This window comes from Rhinopithecus bieti, unplaced genomic scaffold (genome assembly GCF_001698545.2).
Source record: "Rhinopithecus bieti isolate Rb0 unplaced genomic scaffold, ASM169854v2 scaffold_6907, whole genome shotgun sequence".
Classification (NCBI taxonomy): domain Eukaryota; kingdom Metazoa; phylum Chordata; class Mammalia; order Primates; family Cercopithecidae; genus Rhinopithecus; species Rhinopithecus bieti.
The window spans coordinates 3,090,354-3,097,240 of NW_016805647.1; the positions used below are offsets into that span (position 1 = coordinate 3,090,354).

Genomic DNA, 6,887 nt, shown 5'->3' on the forward strand with positions numbered 1-6,887 from the left:
TGTGGCCAGATAAACCCAGCAAGACTTATCACCTGTTATCTTTATCCCAGAATCAAACAGTCTGTCTTCCATACTGTTATTCTTGTTCTGACCTGGCTTCCTTTTACTCTCTTACAGCCCTGCTTTTTTGCTCCTTCCACTTGTTCTCTCAAACTCCTGTTTCCCTGTTTCCTACATTGTTAACCATTTTATTGGATGTCTTTTTGTGTGTCCTGGCCTTAAGTGGAAGCCAGGCTGTCTCCTGAGTCATGGAGAACATACTACTTCCTCTGTAGCCCTTTTAAATGAATGCGACTCATTCTCCTGCACCCCTCCCATCCCAAAGAAGAGAGGTAAGGATAACTGTATTTTTTTACCCACCGCTATATCTGGACCATTACTTCTCCATCTTCTTAAAACCCCTGTGCTCTTTGGCTATATACACCCTTGGTTTCTGATATATTCTTATACAATATCTGTTAAGATGAAAATGCACATAAACTACAATCTGGCAATTCCACTCCTAGGTATATATCCTTTGGAAACTCTCCAATGTATGCATAAAGGGATGTTCAAAAATATTCATGCAACATTGCTACAGGCAAAAATTTGAACTAATCTAAATGCCTGTCAATAAAAGAATGAAAATATTGTGGTATATTTACTTAATAGAATTCCATACAATAGTGAAATGAGTAAACTAGATCTATATAGAAACATGAGCAAATCTCACAAATAAGGGGTTGAATGAAAAAGGCGAGTTGCAGAACACATTTATATAAAGCTTAACGTGCATGTATTATTTAGGGAGCATACTTACGTAATAAAGAACTACATGGTAATTATAAATACCAAATTAAGGATAATAGGTGTCTCCAAAGGGTAAGTTGGGGAGAAAAGACCAGGAATAATGCAAAGAAGGGCACACAGGGAGCTTAAATTGAATTAGTAAATATTTTTCAACCGAGTTGTGGATATATGGGTATCTATTAATTATTCTTTATGCCTTTTTATATATCTGAACTTTTCATTATATGTGTTTTTTGTTTGTTTTTTGGGATGGAGTCTCGCTCTTGTCTCCCAGGCTGGAGTGCAGTGGCGCGATCTCGGCTCACTGCAACCTCCACCTCCTGGATTCAAGCAATTCTCCTGCCCCAGCCTCCTGAGAAGCTGGGATTACAGGCATGTGCCACCACACCTGGCTAATTTTTGTATTTTTAGTAGAGACGGGGTTTCACCATGTTGGTCAGGCTGGTTTCAAACTTCTGACCATGTGATCTGCCTTGGCCTCCCAAATATATGTATATTTTTAAAGAATAGATAGCATTCCACTCTTGTTATGAGCATAGTACAGGGAGGGAGGGGATAGCAGAAGTATAAAGAAATACTAATATTAGGGTGAATCATAAAATTTTTTACTCACCACTAATATTAGAGTGAATCATAAAATTTCTGTTTTTGTAAGTCTAAAGTGATTTTATATAGGCAGATTCAAGTGGCCTATTCAATCTAATGTAACTAATGTTCTGGTTGAAATATATTCAAAATGCACTGGGCATGGTAACTCACACTTGTAATTCCAGCACTTTGGGAAGCCAGGGTGGTCAAATCTCTTGAGCTCAGGAGATTGAGACCAGCCTGGGCAACTTGGTGAAATCCTGTATCTGCAAAAAATACGAAAATAATCTTGGCATGGTGGAAACATATTCAAAGTACTATGGGAACACTAGGGCAGGAGCAACTGATGGCCAAGGCAGAAGGAGGGAAGTGACATTTGGAAAGGTTCCAGAGAGAGAGAATGACATTTGAACTGAATGTTTTTATCTTTTAAGTTTTTGTAAGAGACAGAGTTTTGCCGGGTGCGATGGCTCACGCCTGTAGTCCCAGCACTTTGGGAGACTGAGGCGGACAGATCATGAGATCAGGAGATCGAGACCATACTGGTTAACACAGTGAAACCCCATCTCTACTAAAAATACAAAAAATTAGCCAGGCGTGGTGGCAGGCACTTGTAGTCCCAGCTACTCGGGAGGCTGAGGCAGGAGAATGGTGTGAACCCGGAAGGCGGAGCTTGCAGTGAGCGGAGATCGCGCCACTGCCCTCCAGCCTGGGCGACAGAGCGAGACTGCATCTCAAAAAAAAAAAAAAAAAGAAAGAAACTTTGCTCCGTTGCCCAGGCTGGAGTGCAGTATTGTGATCATAGTTCAAGAAGTAATCAACCTTCCAAGTAGCTAGGATTGCAGGTGTGTGCTCATGCCCAGATAAGTTTTTAAAACTTTTCAAAATTGGGAATGATTGTATGTGGAATTATTTAAAAGAGCAGAAAGAAAAAAAATAGGGGTCTTGCTATGTTGTCAGGTTGTTCTCAAACTCCTAGCCTGAAGTAATCCTCCCACCTCGGCCTTCCAAAGTGCTGGAAATTACAGGCGTAAGCCACTATGCCTGGCCTTACTGAATCTTAAAGATTGAGAAGGAATTCACCAGATAGAGGGTGAGGAGATGAAAGAAACCCTTCGAGATAGGAAGAGGTAAAGACCCCTTTTTAGTGGGTGGAATCTGCCAGGTGGAATATAACACTAGAGGAAGAGACTAAGGAACAATAATAACAAGACATACCTTTATAGTACTGACTAAACAAGCACCAAGTTAAGTAACCTGTGAAAGATCACAGGGATAGCAAGTGGTAGAGCCAGGATTTGAACTCTGGCAGTCTGAGTTTGCAGTCTGTGCTGTTGTACAGTAAGCTATATTCTGAATCACTATACCATAAGCATAATCAGGAGAAAGTGATGTTTTGGATGCCAAGAGAACAACAGTAAGTTTCAAAAAGATAGGAATAGTTAGCAGTGTGAAAGGCCCTAAAGACATGAAATGGGAATCCTAAAAAGAGATGATTGGATATTTAAAAAAAAATAATTTTGCTCTAAGTTACAGTAAGGAATACCAGGATGATAGAGATATGGATATCTCGGAATAATAGCAATTCAGTCTGTCAGTTTTGTGGGCCAGTGATTATAATTTTGTTTAATTATGAAGATATAATCAGGGACTGTTAAAAATAGATCTTCTCCATATTTAAGTACTTGATATATTAACATGATAGAAAGACTTTTGATCTTCTGCTATCTATAGTCATCGTTACTCTTAGGTAACTATGATTGATAGAGACAATTTTGTTTATTCTTCTATACTTTCTGGTTTTGATAAAGAAAAAACTTAGCCTGCTAGTTTAGTGGATTTTTCAGAATGGGATGATATTCTAAAGAGTATATTTTAATTCACACCTGTAGTCCCAGCACTTTGCAATCCTAGCTACTTGGAATCCTAGCTACTTGGAAGGTTGAGGCAGGAGGATTACTTCTTGAACTATGATCACAATACTGCACTCCAGCCTGGGCAACGGAGCAAAGTTTCTTTCTTTCTTTTTTTTTTTTTTTTTTTTTTTGAGATGCAGTCTCGCTCTGTCGCCCAGGCTGGAGGGCAGACACATCCCAAATATTTCATAGACAAGAAGGTGAAAGAGACCTTATAAGCTGCATGGTATGTGGAAAGAGTTATATGGCTTAGTGATTAAGAGTCCTGATTCAAGTCCCAGTTTGCCACTCACTGGCTCTGTGATTTGGGCAAGGAGTTGCAGTGAATGATTTCTAAGATCTCTTCTGTCAAGTTCTGTAACTGTTAAGTCATTTATTCAGTAAAGAAACTGAGGCCTAAAGAAGGGACTTTTTTGTCCAGGGCCAAAAACCGGAATCTGGTTCTCTTAACTCTTGGTCCTGGATATCTGATGGAAGAATCATCAAACATTTGAGGAGCTGCCACGTATTAGACATATACTAGGTGCGAGAAAAAACAAAAGGCATGTGAAATTGTTTCAGAATTCATGTATCCAATTTGTGAAAGTAACAATCAGCATCTTCTGTGTTTGTTTGTTTATACATGTGTTACCTTATTTCAAAATGTATTTAAAGCAGACCTACTCTATATAATGTACTCTACTAAGAAAGGAAATAACCTTTTTTTAGTATCTGTCAGATATGTTGAAACGTATAAACATGTTATTTTTACCCACCTGCATATAGGTATTATCACCTCTATTTTATACATAAAGAAATTGAGACTTAGAGATAGCTGGCCAAGATTATGCAGTTTATAAGTAATAGGACTCGGTTTCAAGCCCAGACCAGCCTGACTTCAACCACAGTCTTCTTTTCATTTCACCATGTATGTGCCCCACAGCAGTGTTCTATAGTTCTGAGACTTTATCAGTACAGGAGGCAAGGTTTACTTGAAGGAATTGACACATATATTTTTAGTCTGAATATATCTTCTATCTCACCAAACAATGTAGGCAAACAAAAGATCCCTGGATAGAAGAATGAAATAGTTTAGCAAATCAGAGTCATAATTATTTTTTAATTTGAGCATATATATGACTGGATTTCTTGTGAGGATCAGTGCTCATATTTTAATAAATTGTAACATTTCTGTACCCCTTCAACCTTTGGTTTGCATCCACTTTCTACTTTTCAACCTTTACCAGCTACATACTAAGGATAAAAAGGTGCACTTTGGGAGGCCGAGGCGGGCGGATCACAAGGTCAGGAAATGGAGACCATCCTGGCTAACACGGTGAAACCTCATCTCTGTAAAAAAAAAAAAAAAAAAAAAAAAAAAAAAAAAATTAGCCCGACATGGGGGGAGGCGCCTGTAGTCCCAGCTACTCAGGAGGCTGAGGCAGGAGAATGGTGTGAACCTGGGAGGCAGAGCTGAGATCGCACCACTGCACTCCAGCCTGGGCGACACAGCAAGACTCCGTCTCAAAAAAAAAACAAAAAAAAGATATGGTTTCTTCCCTCAGTGGGTTTTAGTATTTAGGTGACAGGTGTAATAACTTTACCTAAGCTCTCTTCCTCCCCAAAAGCCATAACCTGAGTCTAATCATGAGAAAACATCAGATAATCCCAACTGAGGTACGTTTTATAAAATTTCTTTTTTTTTTTTAGAGACTGAGTCTCACACTGTCACCCCGGCTGGTATGCAGTGTGTGTGACTTCAGCTCGCTGTAACTTCCACCTCCCGGTTCAAGTGATTCTCCTGCCTCAGCCTCCCGAGTAGCTAGGATTACAGGTGCCCACCACCACGCCCGGCTAATTTTTTGTATTTTTAGTGGAGACTGGGTTTCACTATATTGGCTGGGCTGTTCTCGAGCTCCTGACCTTGTGATCCACCTGCCTCTGCCTCCCAAAGTGCTGGGATTACAGGCGTGAGCCACCGTGCCCGGCCTATAAAATTTCTAATACTCCACAAAACTGTTAAAGTCATCAATCAAACAAGGAAAGTCTGAGAAAGGGTCAGCCAAGAAGAGGCTAAGAAGACATAGTGACTAAACATAATGTAGCATAGTATACTGGATGGGGGTCCTGTCACAGAAAAGTAATCTTAAGTAATCATTAAGGAAGTCTGAATAAAGTGTGGACTTTAGTTAATAAGGTATCAATATTGGTTCATTAATTGTAACAAATATACCATACTAATGTAAAATGTTAGTAATAGGGGAAATAATACAGGGTTTGGGAACTATCTGCAGTTTTTCTCTAAATCTAAAACTGTTCTAATAGAAAAGTTTATTTTAAAAGTTATAATAAAATTAGAATAAGTTTAGATGTTATTTCTTTGAGATTTATTTAAAACCCATTTCTTCATAAAACGATGTGCGTAATTTAATTGACTCATTTGATGCGACTGACAAACTGCAGTCTGTTGATAGATGCATTTGCCAGAATGTATACTAGGTGGATGTCATAGGAACTTTTTCTGCCTTAGTCTCTTATGTATATAGTGTAAAATGCCAAGTCCTAGTAATAGTGAATCGCGGTACAAAATAGACCACAGTTTGATCAGCTGTCTCATAGCACTTTATAAAGATGGCCAACCTCTCAACATGGTATATAGAATGTACTGTTCGGTTCTCAACTTTGATCCAGTCAATTCTGTGTTTTAGGGACTATCATTTGTGCCACTCCCACAAACCAATTTCTAATCATATGAGGTTCTTTAATTTGCAAGCAATAATAATCTACTCTGGTTAACTTTGTCTGTAGCAGAGTCCTAAACCTTGTTGAATATCAGAATCACCTGGAGATATTTTTAAAATTAAAAGTATCATGTGCCTATACACCATGGAATACTATACAGCCATAAAAAAGGATGAGTTTGTGTCCTTTGTAGGGACATGGATGCAGCTGGAAACCATCATTCTCAGCAAACTATCACAAGAACAAAAAACCAAACACTGCATGTTCTCACTCATAGGTGGGAATTGAACAATGAGATCACTTGGACACAGGAAGGGGAACATCAACACACCAGGGCCTATTGTGGGGAGGGAGGAGAGGGGAGGGATAGCATTAGGAGATAATACCTAATGTAAATGACGAGTTAATGGGTACAGCACACCAACATGGCACAAGTATGCATATGTAACAAACCTGCACGTTGTACACATGTACTCTAGAACTTAAAGTATAATTTAAAAAAAAAAGAGAGGGTACAAGAAATCTTCAAGTGTGAAGATCCTGATAGAATAAAAATAACTGTTACAACAACAACAAAAAAAAGGGTATTATTTGAAGTGGAATATTTTATTCTATTATTCTGTACTAACTTATGCCAATAAACTGTCTACATTTATCGAAATAACTGAAAAAAAAAAAGTACCATGTGCCAAAAAAATTATATTGAATTGGGATCTCTCAGGGGATAGAACATAGGAATTAATATTTTCTAAAAGCTCTTTAATTCTGATACTTACTCATTGTTGCCAGTTTCAGTGAACAGCCCCCTAATTCATCTATTTGTTCAGGCCTAAAAACTGGGAATCGTTTCTTTAATTTTTTTTTTTTTTTTTT

At 38.4% G+C, this 6,887-nt stretch overlaps 1 protein-coding gene across 17 annotated transcripts in view; it reads left to right on the forward strand.

The window, feature by feature from the left end:
- The first annotated feature begins 275 nt into the window (after nucleotides 1-275).
- Nucleotides 276-6,887, forward strand: part of SCMH1 (Scm polycomb group protein homolog 1) — a 234,045-nt gene continuing 227,433 nt past the window's right edge. For 7 of the 17 annotated variants that reach the window (XM_017873251.1, XM_017873252.1, XM_017873253.1 and 4 more), the window contains exon 1: nucleotides 281-332. The gene's annotated coding sequence lies outside the window, so the exon portion shown is untranslated. Of the gene's footprint in view, nucleotides 333-6,887 lie in introns of all 17 variants that reach the window. The other 10 variants (XM_017873241.1, XM_017873244.1, XM_017873245.1 and 7 more) reach the window with 7 other exon arrangements.